The following is an 18385-nucleotide window of genomic DNA, read 5'->3' as shown; positions in this document are numbered from 1 at the left end:
GACGCTGACTATACAGGGGAGATTTCTATTATGGTGCATACTCTTTTTCCACCTATGCGAATCAAAAAAGGACAAAGGATAGCTCAATTGATTCCTTTGCAACAAATGGCTAAAACTGTACCCCCTCGTCAGGCACAGTCCAGAGGAGAGCATGGATTTGGATCCACTGGGGGCCTTACTCTTTTAACAATGAACTTAAATGAAAGACCAAAGCGCACTGTAATTTTGGATTATCGGGGTGAAAAGCAAACCTTGATAGGATTATTAGATACTGGCGCAGACTCCAGCATTGTGAGTCCGGATTTTTGGCCCCACAACTGGCCATTGCAGTCAACCACAGTGCCAGTACCCGGAGTTGGAGGCCTGACACTTGCAAGAAACACACCCATGCTATCTGTGACTATTGAGGACAAAACTGTGCGGAGTGTTTTGTCAGTTGTACCTTTGGCTCCTACTGTGCAGTGCCTTATTGGTCGGGACATTTTGGCTCAGATGGGTGTAGTACTGACAAATGAACACCCTTTGGGCTAAGGGCCATTGCATGGACTTTCCCAATCCCATTAACCTGGACCATGGACGTTCTGGTATGGGTTAGGCAGTGGCCTTTAAAAAGGGAGAGTCTCGAACAGGCTCACATACTGGTATATGAACAATATAAACAAGGACATTTACAGTTGTCAACAAGCCCATGGAATACGCCCATCTTTGTTATTAAAAAGAAGTCGGGAAGGTATCGCTTAATACATGATTTGCGGGCTGTAAATGAACAAATGGAGCCCATGGGAGCCTTACAACCAGGATTACCTCATCCGGCTATGCTGCCAAGGGACTGGCCACTTTTGATTATTGATCTAAAGGACTGCTTTTTTACTATTGCTTTACACCCTCGAGACACTCGGAGGTTTGCTTTCACTGTGCCGGCCCTAAACAGGAAAGAGCCAGACAAAAGAGTTGAATGGGTTTCTCTTCCCCAGGGCGGGTGCAACAGCGCCACCTTGTGTCAGCTGTATGTTGACAATGCTTTACAACCTTTGCGGCAGGCCTGGCCTGAAACAATCATCTATCATTATATGGATGATATTTTATTTGTGCAGCCAGAACCTTTTACAGGCCAACAAATTCAAGCAATATATGATGCTTTGAAGCTTTATGGACTGACTGTAGCTTCTGAGAAAATTCAATTATCTGCACCTTGGAAATATCTGGGATGGATACTTACTGATCAAATTGTTACCCCTCAGAAATTGCAATTAAACATTAAATTACATACATTGCATGATGTTCAGAAATTGCTTGGTGACCTACAGTGGCTGCGCCCCATTGTCGGTATCCCTAATGAACTGTTGGATGAACTTCGACCTTTGCTAAAGGGAACTGATCCGGCACAGCCTGTTCATATAACCCCTGAACAGGTTGAGACACTGCAACAGATACTGGACTGTGTGACACAAGGCAGTGTTCGGAGACGTGATCTTGACCTTCCCATACAGCTGACAGTTTGGTGTGGAACAAAATTTTTACTGGGTGCACTTACTCAGCATAACAGAAAAACGGGGGAGATATGGGCCTTGGAATGGATATCTCCTCCACTTCAACAACATAAAACCCTTCTTCAAAAAATTGAAATTTTAGCTGATTTACTCAAAAAGGGTCGTGAACGGGCGTTACAGATTATGGGAAAGGAACCTGATCAGATACAGATACCAGTGAAGAAGGATACATTAACCTGGTACCTAACAAACAGCATGAAATTACAAGAGGCCCTGTTGGGAGCCGGTAGTGTGACTGCCACTGATGATATTCCCAATATACCCTTAAATTGGATAGGACAGTGGGGTTGGATTCAATGCCCAAAAAGATCACAGAAGCCCCTGTTGGATGCTATAACAGTTAATACAGATGCAGGAAGGAAATCCAAAACTGCTGCAGTAACCTGGCAGGAAGAGGGACAATGTCACCATCAAATACTCCAGGCTTCCGAGTTGGATACCTTACAAACCATGGAGCTATTGGCTGTTGTATGGGCCATGATGCATTTCTTTGGGCCTCTCAACATTGTGACAGATTCTTTGTATGTTGCAGGAGTGTGTGAGCGAATAGAGGATGCCTCTATAAAAGAGGTTCAAAACAGGAGGTTGCATGAACTGTTCATACAGTTGCAGAGAGCAATTAAGCTAAGAAAGCATTCTTTTTGTGTTGTCCATATCAGAAGTCACAAGTTGGGATGTTGGCTTGCTAAACAAACAAATGCAACTTCTTTGGCAATTTCTAGTCTTTTGCTTGATGTTGATTCTATTCGTCATGCTACACTTCAGAATAGAGCTGCAATTGATTTTCTCTTACTTGCACAAGGCCATGGTTGTGAAGAATTTGAGGGCATGTGTTGCATGAATCTTTCTGATCATGCACAGTCTGTTCACTCACAGCTCTCTGAGTTGCGAAGCTTAACTGGGAACTTACAGGTAGAATCGGGCTTTGGTATTGATGGATGGCTCAAATCTTTAAGCTTAGGATCATGGTTACGCTCTATTGTTAAGGTTGGCATTACAGTAGCCATTGTAGCTTTGTTGTTAGTATTAATTTTGGATATGCTTACAGAATATGGTGCAAAAGATGATATCTGCCACATTCAATCAGACCATCAGCTTGTTCAACAGAAAAACAGGGGAAATGTGGAGAGCTTTGTGGATAATTGGCTAGCTGAGAAAGGCCACTTTGATATGATACCATTGGATAAGTTTCAAGGAGACAAGCTGGGGATTAAGTAGTCAGTGTCCAATCACTGACAAGGGTCATGGTGACCTTGCTGCAACATAAAGATGGGGGAGAGAATCTTTTGCCAGAAAAATGAAGATAGCCTTGGTAGAATTGCCACAGGAATGTAGATGTAGAAACAAAATAATTATTAGGGTATAGAAGTAGGTGTGGTTGATTCATGTGTGTTTAACCAATAATGAGCTCAGCTTTGTAATATGTATAAGCTTCATTAACACCAATATAAAATATAAATATGTGTGAGCTATCAATAAACTTTGGGATTTGCTGTTCACTCATATTGAGTGCCGCTCTTCCTCCGCCGACCCGACAGCCAGCAGCTCATGTCCTCAGCAGCAGGCAAAGAACTCAATGTTACAAGTTACTTTAAAAGTTTTTTTACCAATCCCACAAAGCAAAAGCATATTGACGGTAGTTCTATCCAACCACTATAAGCACAGGTGCCTTTGGTTAAAATAATGCTTGCTTATTTTGAATACAATACCTGCTTGTAAGCCTTAAAACACAATGCACAGAGCTCAAGCTTAGAAATTCTTAACATCTCACTAGATATACTTTTCTGTAGCTTAGGGAGTTATTCTACCAGGCGTTAATACAAAAACCAATGTTCTATTTGTCCTTACTTTCTACTTCTATTATAACTTTTCTGCTGACAAATATTATGGCTACCGCTTAGCTCTAATCACAGTTCTGCTGTCTCTGAGGTCTGCCTTTTGCAGCTTTCTCAAAACACTCTGATTTTAAGGATTCCAAAATTCACTGTCACAAAAGCACTCTGGGTAGTGCTGATCGAAAAAGGCAATTGCAGTTTTACAGATAAATTTCAAGTGGCAAGCAGAAGAGGGGCAAGAGCAGCCAGGTTCTCCAATTCCCAAGGCAAAGGCAGCAGCAGCCTCCTGCTGTCACCTCAGGGTGAGTAAAACAGTGCTGAAAACAGCGCTGGAACCCGATCCTTTCTTCCTCTGAGGGCTGGCTCAGGGCAGCACAGGCAGGCCCTGAGGAGTCAGGGCTGTGTGTGGGTGATTGTTGCTCTAGTCCAGAATTGAGCTGGAAAAAGCCCTTGGGAGCCGAGGCAGGAGCAGGTGGGAAGGGGCCGGCGCTGCTGCTGCTCCTGGCCGGGAGCCCCGGCTGGGCTGGGCCGGCGCCCCCTGCGCTGCGGCTGCTGCTGCTGCCAGAGCCGGGCGGGACTCGGGGACAGGGAACGGACACGGGGGGACAGCAAAGGCCTGGCGGCTGCAGGGATGGTGGCGCTGGGGCCAGCGCCAGCACAGAGCTTCAGCCCGCAGGTAACCCCGAGGGAAACGCTGGGGAAAGGCTCCATTTCAGCCTTTCTGCACTCGTGGCTGTGAAGGGACCGAAATAAAAGGAGAACAAGCAGGGCCTGACCCCTTCTCCTCTGGGAGGAGCCCCAGGCCTGGGGCTGTGAGTGGCCATGAGGGGCTTTGAAGGGCTGTGAGGGGCCTTGAGAGGCTGAGAGGGGCTGTGAGGGGCAGTGAGGGGCCATGAGGGGCTGTGAACTGTGATGTATTGTGAGGGGTCATGAGAGGCCATGAGGGGCTCTGAGGGGCCATGAAGGGCTGTTGGGGACCCTGAGGGGTAAACGGTCTCTGAGAGGCTGTGGAAGGCCAGGCGCCTTATGGAACAAAGGATTCATTATGACACTCTGGAGACAAGGAGACTGTTGTTTGCATATGGAACCCTACGGAACTAAAAGTCCATCATGACATTCTGGGGCCTCATGGAACCATGGAGACCATTAGGACACTTCTGAACCCACTGGAACCAAGGGGCCATTGTGACACTGCAGGGCCTCGTTTAACCAAGGGCTCATTGTAGCATGGCAGGGCCTCATGGAATCAAGGGGATCGTAGTGGGGCTCCATGAGACCACGGGGACATTCTGACTCTGGGGAACCAAGGAGACCATTGTGACACTACAGGGCTGCATGGAACTAAGAACTGATGTGACAGTGAGGGGCCCAATGGAATCAAGAGGCCATTCCGTACTTCAGGGCCTCATGGAACCAAGGAGCCCTTTTGACACTGCAGGGCCTCATGGAATCCTGGAGACCATTATGGCACTTTGAGGCCTTGTTGAATCAAGGGGCTCTGCAGGGCCTTGTGGAACCAAGGAGCTCTTTGTGACACTACAGGGACTTGAGAAAGCAATGAGAACATTCTGGCACCTTGAGTCCCCATGGCACCAAGGGGCCAGTGTGACACTATAGGTCCTCATGAAAGCAAGGGGCCAGTGTGACACAGCCAGGCTTTGTGGAACCAAGGCTCCATTGTGATCCTGGGGAGCCCAATAGAACCAAGGCTCCATTGTGCCATTGTGCATTTCCATGGAACCAAGGGAACCATTTTGACACTGCAAGACCTCATGGAACCAAGGGGCCATTGTGCCACTGCAGAGCCAAGGAGACCATTGTGGTATTGCTAGGCCTTATGGAAACAAAGATCTCTTGTGATACTACGGGGTCTCATGACACCAAGAGGCCATTGTGATGCTGCTGGGCCCCAGGGATCCAAGAACAAGATCTGGTTGGCTTGGCTTAACTGGTCCAGCTGACCTTGGCATGTTGAGGGTTGCTTCTCATCTAGCCCTGGAGTCCTGTGGTTTCCTTCCTGTGCGAAAGAACTCTCCTTTTCCTCCGGAGGTTCACAGCTGAAATTGGGATTCTACCTCCATATTTGATTAAATCCACAGATTATCCCATATGAAACCTGCCAGCACAGATAGCTCTGGATGGCCTTGGCATGTTGGGGGCCACCTCTCATCTGTCCTCAAAACAATGTGGGGGGGAGGGTGGGTGTGCTTTTCTTTCCATACAAAAGAACATCTTTCAATGCAGGTGTCCATAACCAAAATTGGGAATCTGCCTCCAAAATTCCTTATATCCAAGGATAGCTCCCAGACAAAAGCTGCCATACAAACAGGTTCTGTCTGGCCTTGGCCTCCCTTGGGCTGCCTCTAATCAGCCTTTGAAACACTGGGGCTCTGCCCTTTCCTTCCTGTGGAGAAGAACTGTGATTCTGGTCCAGGCACTCATGGCTGAAATGGAATTCCACCTCCAAAACTCACCAAATATCCAAGGGTTGCTTTCGGACAAAAGCTGCAAGGACAGAGAGGTCTGGCTTGCCTTGGCCTCTGGTGACTGCCTCTGATCTGCCTTCAAAACCCTGGGGCTCTGTGGTTTCCTTCCTGTAGAAAAGAACCGTCCTTCTTGTCCAGGCACGCATGGCCTCAAGCACAAGAGCTCTGTACAGGGACAGAGGAGCTCTGTGCTCAGTGGGGTGGAGACTGAGGACAGCAGAGGAGAGCCCTGGGAGGGACTGAAGGGTGGATCATTTTAACATGGTAGAGAACAGCCAGAGAAAGAAAAAAATCAAAGCTAAGGGAACCTGGGGAAGACCAGAGTAGGAAAAAAGAGAAAGGGATTTCCCTCACAGGGCAGGGCTGTGGAGCAACACATCCCCCAGAAGGAGTCTGGGTCAGCCCCAGGCTTTGTGTGGGCAGGCAGAGGCAGGCAGCAGGCAGAGCTGTCAGCAAAGGAAGGGCCCAGCCAGGTGGGGCAGCCGGGGGATGCTGACAGCCTGCAGGGACAGAGGCGCAGGGCAGGGACACCGTAGGACAGCCTGGGCTGCACAGGGCACAGGCATGGGCAGCAGCTGCAAGACAGCCCTGCCAGAGCCAACTTGGGCAGCACTTTGGCCATGGCTGCTGGGCCTGGGCCTGAGGCAGGAGCAGGAGACAAGTGAGCCTTGCAGGCCTGGGGCCTCATGGCCTCCTTTTCCCTGCTATCCCGCACACTGCCCAGCATCACAATAAACATAGACTTTCTAACTTTAAACTGTTAGAGAGTCTTTGTCTGTCACAGTTGGATATCAGTACTAGATCAATATCCACATATTTTTGTTAAATCACATCACTCCCTCCAGTGTTCTGCTCTAACTGGAACCTGGGGACACTTGCTCAGTCATGTCCCTCAGTGGGACCCATTAAAACTTCAGAAAATTTGGAGTCTAAATTTAACTTTGAGTTCTTGAGAAGTTTTTGAAGACTCTCTCAGGGACTGAGTCTGATGTAAACAACACCAAATCCCCAAGAGGCTCATTAAAGTCCTTGTGCTGTGTCTGTGCTGCTGAGCTTTAAAGGAACAGCTCTTCCCAGGGCCAGCTCCTCTCCCAGCCCAGCAGGGCTGAGGGCTCTGCCTGCAGGCACTGAGGGCACAGGAGCCAGGCAGGGACAGGCTGAAGGCAATCAGGATTGGGAAGACATTGAGCTGAGACTCCACCTGGGGAAAGATCTTCACAGCCCTGTGCATGGTGAGTGTGTGGGTGCAGGGCAATGTCCCCTGTGCTCCTGGAGGGATCTCCTGAAGCCAGCACACCCCAGAGCCTGGGGGATGTGTCAGGAGGACTCTCCCAGTTTCTCTGTGGCACAGGAGGAGCAGGAGGAGGAGGAGGAGGAGGATGTGCTGCAGAGCGGGGCTGCCCTGGGCACCGTCAGAGGGACAGGGCAGGACGGCTCCTGCTGCCAGGGATGGCTGCAGGGGCTGAAGCTGGGGCTGCAGCCAGGGCTGCCCAGGGCTGTCCTGCAGAGCAGCTCCTGCAGCCCTCAGGGCTCTTGGCCAGCCCAGGGCATGTGCCACCTGCCAGGGGCAGCTCTCAGCCTGCCTGGCAGCTCCCCATGGACGCTGCAGGGGAGAAGTTCCAGGTGCAAGGAGCCACCCCCATCAGGGCAGATTCCTCCTGCTCTGGAGATGGTGCTGCATGGCCAGGGCTGCTCTCAGCTTTCTCCTAAAGGGAAGGGAAAGGGGCTGTCAGCTTTGGCTGTGTCCCTGAGCCTCCTGCACTGTCAGCCTGGGCATCAGCAGATGGGCCTCAGATCTCCCTCAGAAAGTGCCTCCCCAGCCTCCTCTCCCTACACACAGCAGCAGCAGCACCTTGGCTTGCAGCATCTCTGTTTGTCTGGCCTGCCCTTAAGGCCCTGCTGCCAGGGAGATGCCCCTGGGCAGTGCCCTGTGCTGGGAGGGGTCTGCAGGGCAGAGCTGAGCCCCCAGGGCTGGGCTGGGCTCTGGCAGCACTGGCAGGGACAAGGCTTGGATAGAGAGAAACAGCTCCCAGCAGGCGCAACTCCAGGTAGCAGGGAGGCAGAGCAACCCTTGACATCCCTCCATGTTCAGCTGCACAGGGAAAGAGAGAAGAGTTGGAGAGATTGATTTTGAAACTGGAGTCTTCAAAAAGGCCACGTTTCTTTTTAAATGCAGTTTTAAATTTGTACATCCTGTACTAGAGGAAGGTGAAATGAGCAAAGGGCACCTGTGTGGGACCAGCAGGTCTGACTGCTCAGGGGCACAGGGAGTTTTCCCTCTGGGCTCCCCAGTGTTCAGCCTGAGACCAGTGCTCAGGACAGGACTTCTGTCCATTTGAAAAAAAACAGAGTTACTTCGCAGCCCAAACCTACACCAAAAAAAAAAAAATAAAAAAAAGAAAGGTAAATGAAATTTCCGCAAAGAAAGAGAAGCAATTTTGATTGCTTGTGTAATAAAATAGCATAGGATTGACTCAAGGTACTTTGTCCAAATTCTCAATGTTGTCTTTGAACAGCTCACAATGTCCAGAGTGAAGGAATGTCCAACAGCAGCTCCATCAGGCACTTCCTCCTGCTGCATTGGCAGACACGCAGCAGCTGCAGCTCCTGCACTTCTGCCTCTTGCTGGGCATCTCCCTGGCTGCCCTCCTGGGCAACGGCCTCATCATCAGCGCCGTAGCCTGCGGCCACCACCTGCACACGCCCATGTTCTTCTTCCTGCTCAACCTGGCCCTCAGCGACCTGGGCTCCATCGGCACCACTGTCCCCAAAGCCATGCACAATTCCCTCTGGGACACCAGCACCATCTCCTACTCAGCATGTGCTGCTCAGGTTTTCTTCTTTGCCTTTTTCATGTCACCAGAATTTGCACTTCTCACAGTCATGTGCTACGACCGCTACGTGTCCATCTGCAAACCCCTGCACTACGGGACCCTCCTGGGCAGCAGAGCTTGTGCCCACATGGCAGCAGCTGCCTGGGCCAGTGGCTTTTTCTATGCTCTGCTGCTCACAGCCAATACATTTTCCCTGCCCCTGTGCCATGGCAATGCCCTGGGCCAGTTCTTCTGTGAAATCCCACACATCCTCAAGCTCTCCTGCTCACACTCCACCTTCAGAAAAATTTGGATTTCATTGCTTGGTGTCTGTTTAGGATTTGGCTGTTTTGTGTTCATTGTTTTCTCCTATGTGCAGATCTTCAGGGCTGTGCTGAGGATCCCCTGTGAGCAGGGATGGCACAAAGCCTTTTCCACCTGCCTCCCTCACCTGGCCGTGGTCTCCCTGTTCCTCAGCACCTCATTTTTTGCCTACCTGAAACCCCCCTCCATCTCTTCCCCATCCCTGGATCTGGCAGTGTCAGTTCTGTATTCGGTGGTGCCCCCAGTCCTGAACCCCCTCCTCTACAGCCTGAGGAACCAGGAGCTCAAGGCTGCAGTGTGGAGACTGATGACTGGACAGTTTCAGAAATATTAAACTGCTGGCCAGTTTCTGTAAGTCACTTGTAATAAATTTTGTCTTTGATTATACTTGGATTTTGTATTTGATTTGTTCTTTTCTTTCCTTTGTCTTAGTCTTTTAATCTTGTCTACAAAAATGGCATTGTTTGTGTCATATTTCATTTCTTTTTCTTCACCTTTGCTGTGGCCTCAGACTGTGTCCATGAGGACCTCTGCTCTCAGTGATTTTAAGTGACCGAAACCATCTCCCAGCAAAGTCTTCCCTGGCAATTCCCCTTTTGCTGCCTTCCCTGGAGCTGCAGCAGCAATGTCTGTGTGCAGAGCTGGGGCAGATCAGGACTGGTCTTGCTGGCCACACCATTCCTGATCCAGACCAGGAGCCATTGGCCTTCTTGCCCACCTGGGCACACTGCTGCCTCATGTCCAGCCTGCTGTCCATCAGTGCCCCAGGTCCCTTTCTGCCTGGCCGCTCTCCAGCCCCTCTGTCCCCAGCCTGTAGCGCTGCAGGGGTTGTTGTGGCCAAAGTGCAGGAGCCAGCACTTGGTCTTGTTCAACCTCACCTTGCTGGATTTGGGCCCTGGATCCAGCCTGTCCAGGTCCCTCTGCAGAGCCCTCCTACCCTCCAGCAGATCCACACTCACACCCAGCTTGGTGTCATCTGCAGATTTGCTGATGCTGGACTCAGTCCCCTCATGCAGATCATCAGTGCAGATATTGAAATCCACGCTGGCTGGCTCTGATCCCTGGGCCATCCTGTGGGTGCCCTGTGATGGCACTCAGGGTGATCTGTTCCATAACCTTGCCAGGCACCCAGGTCAGGCTGACAGGCCTGGAGTTCCCCAGCTCCTCCTTCCAGCCCTTCTTGGGGATGGGCTCACATTGGCACCTCCAGTGCTCTGGGACCTCTCTGCTGAGCCAGCACTGATGGTAAATGATGGAGAGCAGCTTGGGGAGCTCATCCACAGCTCCCTCATCCCCCTGGGATGGATCCCATCTGCTCCCAGAGACACCTGTGAGCATCTGAGTGGCTCAGCAGGTCCCCAGCTGCTTCCTCCTGGATCACAGGGGGGCTGTTCTGCTCCCTGTGCCCATCCACCTGCTCAGTAGAACACTTGTCCTGAGGATAACCTGTCTTATTGTTGAAAATTGAGATACACAAGCTGTTAAGCAGCTCAGCCTTTTCCTTATCTTTAGTTACTCTGTTCCCCACTGCATCCACTATCGAGTAGAGGTTCTCCTTATTCCTCCTTTTGCTATTAGTTTATTTATAAAAACTTTTCTTTATTACTTTTTACAGAAGTGGCCAGGTGAAGCTCTAATTGAGCTTTCATCTCTCTACTTTTCTTTCTGCATGACCCAACAACATCCTTAAACACTTCCTGAGTTGCCTGACCTATTTTTTCTGAGTTCCCATAAAAAGCTCATGCCCAGACAGGACAGTCATTTTCCTCTCTGGTTAAACTTTGGCACAGAGGCACAGTCTGCTCCTTCCCCTTTAAGATTCCTTTCTTGAGGTGTGTCCATCCTTCCTGGACACCTTTGTTTTAATGGCTGCTTCCCTTTAAAAAATCAGTACCTGATTCAGTACTCTCCAAATCTGCATCCTGAACAGGCCAAGGTCTACCCTTTCTGATTCCAGGGTAGACGTTTTGTTGATGCCCTTCCTTCTTTCACAGGATATTGAAAACTCGATTATTTCATGGTGGCTGTGCCCCAGGCAGCCTCCAACCACCACATCTCCCACCAGCCCTTCTCTGTTTGTGAACAGCAGCAGACAGAGCTTTCCTTGGGAGTGGGATTGTTACCAAAAATGCAGTAAAATAAAAACTCCTTAACACCAATGTAGCATTAAGAAGCAGCATTCTTTATTTGGCCAGATGCACAGGGGGACAGCTCCTCCCAAAGCTGTGCATGCTGAGTGCAGGAAAGTTTCTGTTTACATTCTGTATTTTGCATACATATTCATTGATTGTCCCAGACTAAACATACATATGTGTGGAGTTGGCTCAGCTGTGACTCAGACTCAACTGGATTTTACCCCAAAAGCACTGAGCGTGAGCTTCAAACCCTGAGAATCATTTGTTTAACTCAGGGTGAGCTTGAGAGTTCCCCCAGAAGCCTTTGGTGTTGTTATGCTAAGTTGTCCCAGTTCTGCTCCCCTATTGGTTACCTGTTTGCCCTAGATGGTTGTTGTTCTAGAGTGTTCCACCCCCAAGTGTATATATTGTTGTTTCCCCTTTGTCTCAGGTCTTTGGATCCTGTCCCTCCTACTGTGGTCGTCTTCTCCACATTTGTTGTTTTTCACCCTGTTATTAAAGTTCTTTTTGGACAACTCCATCAAACCTGCTCCTTTTCATTTTCGCCACCCTCACCCTGAAGTCAGGGAACCAGAGAGGTTTGTCATGGCTGCCCTCACTGTGATGCATATGATAATCATTTCCCAAAATCATTAACACATTTCCCCTCCCCTTTACCCATGTGTTCTTCTGTCCTGGGGGTCTCTGGTGGTCCCTGGTGCTCGTGGACCCCAATGTTCCAGTGGGCCTGGCTGAGCTGGCAGGACACTGAGGCTGGTGAATTTCAGTTCCCCTTCTCACACAATGGGCATTGTGTGGTTTCCATAGGCCTGGGGTTTTGGAGAACAAGCTTCAGGTGTCAGCTCACCTGGTGTAGGCAATTTATCATCTGGTAACATGAGGTCACAGAGTGGGCTATGACACCACAGAGTGGGTTATGTGAGGTCACTGAGCAGCTATGGCATCATAGGCTGTCTCTGTGACATCACAGAGCCAGGTGTGACATCACAGGGCAGAGGACTGACATCACAGAGCAGACTATGACATCACAGAGTTGGCTGTGACATCAGAGACCAGCTGTGTGACATTAGATAATGGGTTGTGACATCACAGAGCAGGCTGTGACATCACAGGGGGAGGGGTGGCTGTGTGACTTCACAGAGTGGGTTGTGGCATCAAAGACCAGCATAGCGATATCAGAGAATAAGCTATGACATCACAGAGCAGGCTGTGACATCACAGGAGGGCTGTGTGTGAGGTCACTGGGTTGGTCACTCTGCCCCTGACCCCCCTCACAGATTTCCCCCGAGAAGTCCAAAGCTGTTCATGCCCAGCAGGGTCCCTGTCCCCTGGCATCCCCCTGGTCCACCTGGAGCTGCAGCCTCCCCCAAGGATGTTCCACAGGATCCACCCCAAAACCTGACTCAGGGACAAGGGCCTGGGCTGTGTGACCAGGACAGCAAGGACGGGGATTATCCAGGTCACTGGGGCCTGGGTTGGGTTGCCCAGGGCAGGAAAGATGTCTGGCAGCTGGAGCAGGGTCTGGGAAGGGCCTCCAAGGTGGGGCTGGAGCCCTTGGGCTGTGAGCAGAGGCTGAGGGAGCTGGGCTTGTCCAGCCCGGAGCAGGGAAGGCTGAGGGGCTCCTCATCCCAGCCTGGCAGTGCCAGCAAGGAGGGGATGGAGAACTCAGAGCCAGGCTCTTCACTGGGGGGCCTGGGGGGAGACAAAAAACAATGGGTGGAAAGGGAAAAAGAGGGGAGATCAGCCAGGACAGGAGGAGATGAAATGAGTCAGGCTGGTTTCAGCATTTCCTCAACACCAAAAGCAGCCTGACCCCCTTCTCCATCCACCACTGACAGCTTTGCAAATCAGAAATTGTTCAGACTGTATTGCCTCCATTCCCAGATGGGCATCCTGATACAAGAGTTTAAGTGTGTTTATATCTATCACAGAACCATATTTTTCTAAAATTAATTTTAGTATGGAAATCACTTGTGGATGGTGGAATCATCAGACACTGCAGGGACACTGGATATAGCTCAGGGAAGAGTGAGATTGTCATGAAATTGTATCGTGTTCAACCATGGTCTGTTGGCCATGAAGAGAAACTTCCTGTGCCTCTGAGTCCCACCAGTTCCTGACCCCCAAAGGACACAAACCTGGTGAGTTCTGGTTCCCACTCCAGTGGTGGCACCTGCACCTCCCTCCATCCCCAGAGCAGAGCTCCCTTGTCCCAGAGAGTCCCTGGCAATGCAGGGATGAAGGGAACAGGGCAGGCTGTGGGGATCAGGGGCAGGGCACAGCCAGGGATTTGGGGTGGTTGTGAGCCCAGGGCAGGACCCGGCCGCTGGCCTTGGTGAACCTCATCCCATTGTCCTGGGCCCATGGCTCCAGCCTGGCCAGATCCCTCTGCAGAGCTTCCTGCCCTCCAGCACAGCCACACTGCCACCCAGCTTGGGCTCACCTGGGAACTGACTGAGGGTGCCCTCCATGGCCTCGTCCAGATCAGCAATAAAGAGATTTCACTGACCTGGCCCCAGTCCTGAGCCCTGGGGGCACCCCGGGATGTGACTCCATTCCTCAGCTGCTCTGAGTGCCAGGGGTTGGATGAGGGAAATGGTGGGGAGGGGGTAGGGACAAAGTGGGATTGATTGTCAGCCATGAAGGGTCTTGATTTTCATATCTGTTCAGACTGCATTAGGAGGGGCTGGGGATCAATATCAACTGGGGATTGCTGATGTCAATCTATAAACAGGGAAAGAAAACTAAACAGGACAAAACAATTCTCTATTCATTATTTTGAATACAGTAGATTAATTTTGAATGCACTTCTGAAATATCTCTAATTAACCACAAAAGAATTCAAGACTTGAATTATTCCCATGGGCTTGTCTTGTTTGGGTGTTTTGAACAAATGTGAATGAGCCTTTATCACTGAATTCCTGAACTGAAGAGCTCAAGAAAGAAGAGGCCTCTGGAAAAGTAAAGTTCATCACCAACCTCCAAGGTGCTGAGGATCCATCCTGATCAGAGCAGCAATGAACAGAAATGGGCACAGCTTTGTGGCTGGCCCAGCTTTGGCATGGGCCCTGGGCCTGGAGCAGGAGCAGCTCTTGAGGGCCCCAAGGCCGGGGCTCTTGTGCTGCCCTGGGCAGATGGGATGGCAGCAGGGGCTGCAGAGCTCTCAGCACCTCCTGCAGAGGAGAGCAGGGCACCCAGGGAGCCTCCTTTCCCTTGGCCAGGCACCTTCCCCCATGGTGGGGCTGAGTCCTGTGGCAGCTGCAGCTGCTGCTGTGCCCTTGCCAGGGGCTGAGGCCGTGGGGCCAGTGCCCAGAGCAGCCTGGCCTGAGCAGAGCTGTGGGGCCAGAGCCGGCTGGGCTGGGCTGGGCTCAGAGAGGCCCTTGGTGCTGCCCAGAGCTCAGGGCAGCTGGCAGAGCTTGCAGGGAGCTGGGCTGGGCTCCGAGAGCCTGGCCCAGAAACCATCAGTGTCCATCTCAGCCTGGCTGAACGTGCAGGGGACAAGAAGAGCAGCCCAGGGTCTGCAAGTTCTCTGGGTGGGAGCTGAGCTTGTGAGCCCTGAGCCCTGCCCAGTGCTGGGGCTGCACCTCCAGCTCCAGAGATGGGACAGGTGGGAGCAGAGACAAATCATTCCTGCTGCATTCATTCTTGTGTTTGCTTATACAGGTGACCTGAATCCATATGTAGAGGAAGTGTTTTGTGTCAGATAACACTGGTAGAGTGAGAAAAATAGGAGTTTTTAGCTGAAAATAATATTTCATGCATAAAACACAATGAGAAAAAAAAAGACAAATATATGATCAGAAGAGCATCTGAGTTTTTCAGAGGAGGAGAGACTCATGGATGTTCCAGTAGTCAAAGCTGTTCAAATACTTTCCTCAGGGCTTCCTTGAGATAAGAGGTGACCACCAGAGGCCAAGGCCAGCCAGAGCTCTCTGTCCTGGCAGCTTTTCTCTGGGAGAACCCTTGCATATAGGGAATTTTTCAGGGGGAGTAGCAATTTTGGCCATGGGCACCTGGGAAGACGGATGGTTCTTTTCCATAAGAAGGAAAGCACAGAGACCAAGGGTTACAGGGGCACATGAGAACAGACCTCCAGCATGCTGAATTCAGTTGAGCCAGTCAGGCCAAGCCAACCACATTGTTCCATGTTCCCTTGGATTCATGGGGCCCTGCAGTGTCACAAGGCTGCCTTAGTTCCACAAGGCCCTGCAGTGTCATGGTGGCCCCTTGGCTCCATGAGGCAAAGCAGAATCAGAACGGCCCCTTGGTTCCATGGAGCACCACGGTGTCACCATGGTCCCATTGATTCCACAGGGCCCCTCAGTGTAACAATGGACCTTTGGTTCCATGAGGTTCCTCAGTGCCTCAGTGGCCCCTTGGCTCCGTGTGACCCCGCTGTGTCACAGTGCCAGGTGGTTCCATGAGGCCCCACAGTGTCCAAATGGTCTCCTTGGTTCTGGGAAGCCCCAGAGAGCCACAAGGGACCCTTGGTTCCAGGAGGCCTTGCTGTGTCACAATGGACTTTTCGTTCCAGGAGTTTTCACACTGTCAACAATGGTCTGAGCACTGCAGTGTCACCATGGATCCTTTGTTCCATGAGGTTCCAGAGCAAACCATGATCCCTTTGATTCCAGAAGGTTCTGCAGTGTCCCAATGGACCACTGGTTCCATGCAGCCCCACACTGTCACAATGACCCCATGGGTCCAGGAGCTTCCACACTGTAAGCAATGCTCTCCTTGGTTCCGTGAGGTCTTGCTCTGATACAATGGACTTTTGGTTCCATGGGGTTCCACTGCATCACAATGGACCCTTTGTTCCATGGGGTTCCACAGTGTCACAGCTGACTCCTTGGGTCTGTCAGCCTCTGCTGTCACCAAATTTCCAAAATATGCTGACTCCTTGGGTCTGTCAGCCTCTGCTGTCACCAAATTTCCAAAATATCAGAATAAGGCTCCATAACACTAATTTGGTGTTTCAGAGGTCATCATTTATTCAGGCCAAAGGTCCAACATGGGATAACTCCTAACCTTATTAGGACATGTAATTCTACCACTGTGTTGCTTATATACAGTCACTAAATGCCAATTACAATTTACCCATTTCCATAAAACCCACCCCAAGTTCCCAGATTCAGTCCTTGTTTTCTCTATCCCTGCACCCTTGAGCCAGATGTCTTCTTCTTCTCTTCCAACCATCCTTGCAGGGAAAGCAGCCCCTGCATGCCTTGTTCCTGTGCTGAAAGTTCCCAGGCAGGGTAAAAATGGAATGAACCCTTTTGGTATCAGCCCCAGGCTTTGTGTGGGCAGGCAGAGGCAGGCAGGAGGCAGAGCTGTCAGCAAAGGAAGGGCCCAGCCAGGTGGGGCAGCCGGGGGATGCCAACAGCCTGCAGGGACAGAGGCGCAGGGCAGGGACACCGTAGGACAGCCTGGGCTGCACAGGGCACAGGCATGGGCAGCAGCTGCAAGACAGCCCTGCCAGAGCCAACTTGGGCAGCACTTTGGCCATGGCTGCTGGGCCTGGGCCTGAGGCAGGAGCAGGAGACAAGTGACCCTTGCAGGCCTGGGGCCTCATGGCCTCCTTGTCCCTGCTCAGCAGCCTGGCAGGGGCCGCCCCATGCTCCTGCCCTTGGCATTGCACATCCCCACATGCCAGTGCCCATCCCGGCAGGAGCCCTGAGCAAGGAGGGAGGGACAGGATATGCCTGGCCAGGCCCTGGGGCTCAGGCCTTGGCCCTTGGCATTCCTCAAACACATCCAGCTTTGCTCAGCACCAGAGACACCTTGGCCTTGTTTGTCCCCAGCTGTCATCACTGCCTCCAGTGCTCTGCTCTAACTGGAACCTGGGGACACTTTCTCAGTCGTGTTCCTCAGTGGGATCCATTAAAACTTCAAGAAACTTCAGTGTTTCAATCTAAGTTTGAGTTCTTGAGAAGTTTTCTGAACACTCTCTCAGGGACTGAGTCTGATGTAAACAACACCAAAGCCCTGAGAGGGTCATTAAAGTTTTCCTAGTCCAGTGATGGAGAATATTTCAAAGAACTTGAAAGAAGTAAACATTTCATATTTTAAAGGATGTATTTTATTTTATTTCTCTTTAGAGCAGAGGTGATTGCAGCCTTCTGTGATTGAGATTGACCCAGGGTCTCTCCTCAGCAGCTCTGGCCTGCTCACAGAAGCTGTGCCTGGAGCTCTGACCCAGTGTGGACAACCTTGCTCCACATTGCCCAGCCCCATCCTGTCTGTCCTCACTCCCCTGGGACCTGCTGTGCTTGGAGAGCTGGCTGCACCCAGCCTAAGAGGGGTTTTCCCTTTTCCCATTTTTTGAAGCAATCTGAAACCCCTGAGTTTCCCCACTGCAAACAGACACACTGCTCAGGTGTGTGCCAGCCCAAGGTGCCACCAAAGCCACTGAAGAGCTGCCCTGGGCTGGCTGTGAGGGTGGATCATCAGCCCAAGCTGCACTGGGCCACTGCAAGGGGCTGTGGCCATGGGCACTGCACTGACCCCACTGCTGGGTTTGGCTGCCACGGCCACCGTGAGAAATTAAATTGTCCTTGGAAACAGTGGGGAGGACTGGGACATACTGGGGAACACTGGGAACGCTGTGGGAGACACTGGGACATACTGGGAGTGACACTGGGGAGGGCTGGGACAACCTGGGGACACGAGGAATGCTAAAGGGAGAATCTGGGTGGGCTAGGATGGACTGTGAGGGTGCACTGAGACAGACTGGGACATACTGGGAGATACTGGGACAAACAGGGGACACTGGTGCATCCTGTGGATGACATTGGGGGGAACTGGAAGGGACTGGGAATGAACTCAGGTGTATTGGCAGGGACTGGCCTGTACTGGGAGGGACTGGAGGGGCACTGGGGTTGTACTGATTTCAACTTGGGATGAAGTGGGCTTTACTGGGGTTATACTGGTCTGTACTGGGAGGGACTGAAGGAGGGTGAATGGGCTTTTCCCACCTCCACCGCATCCCATTTGTAATGGCTCCTGCCCATCACCAGCAGCAGCCAATCAGCGCCAGGGATCCGGGCCGGGGAGCGGTGCCTAGGTGAACGCCATCTTTTTTTGCCTACAACTCCCGCAATGCCCCGCGGTCGAAAACAGCCCAATTGCAGCCGGGACTACAACTCCCGTCATGCCCCGCGCTGCACAGAACCCCGGGATCTCCCGCCATCTGTTCCATAAGTGTCCCCCAGACCCTCCAAGATCCCTCAGTGCCCCCTCAGC

The 18385-nt window shown here is 51.5% G+C and overlaps 1 pseudogene; it reads left to right on the top strand.

The window, feature by feature from the left end:
- The first annotated feature begins 8410 nt into the window (after nt 1-8410).
- Nucleotides 8411-9342, top strand: LOC139603683 (olfactory receptor 14C36-like; annotated as a pseudogene).
- Nucleotides 9343-18385: the final 9043 nt, after the last annotated feature.

This window comes from Agelaius tricolor, unplaced genomic scaffold, assembly GCF_023055355.1.
Source record: "Agelaius tricolor isolate 1412-34295 unplaced genomic scaffold, bAgeTri1.0.p SCAF_40, whole genome shotgun sequence".
Taxonomy (NCBI): Eukaryota; Metazoa; Chordata; class Aves; order Passeriformes; family Icteridae; genus Agelaius; species Agelaius tricolor.
The sequence above is the reverse complement of the archived record's forward strand: the minus strand, read 5'-3'. Positions and strand labels throughout refer to the sequence as shown.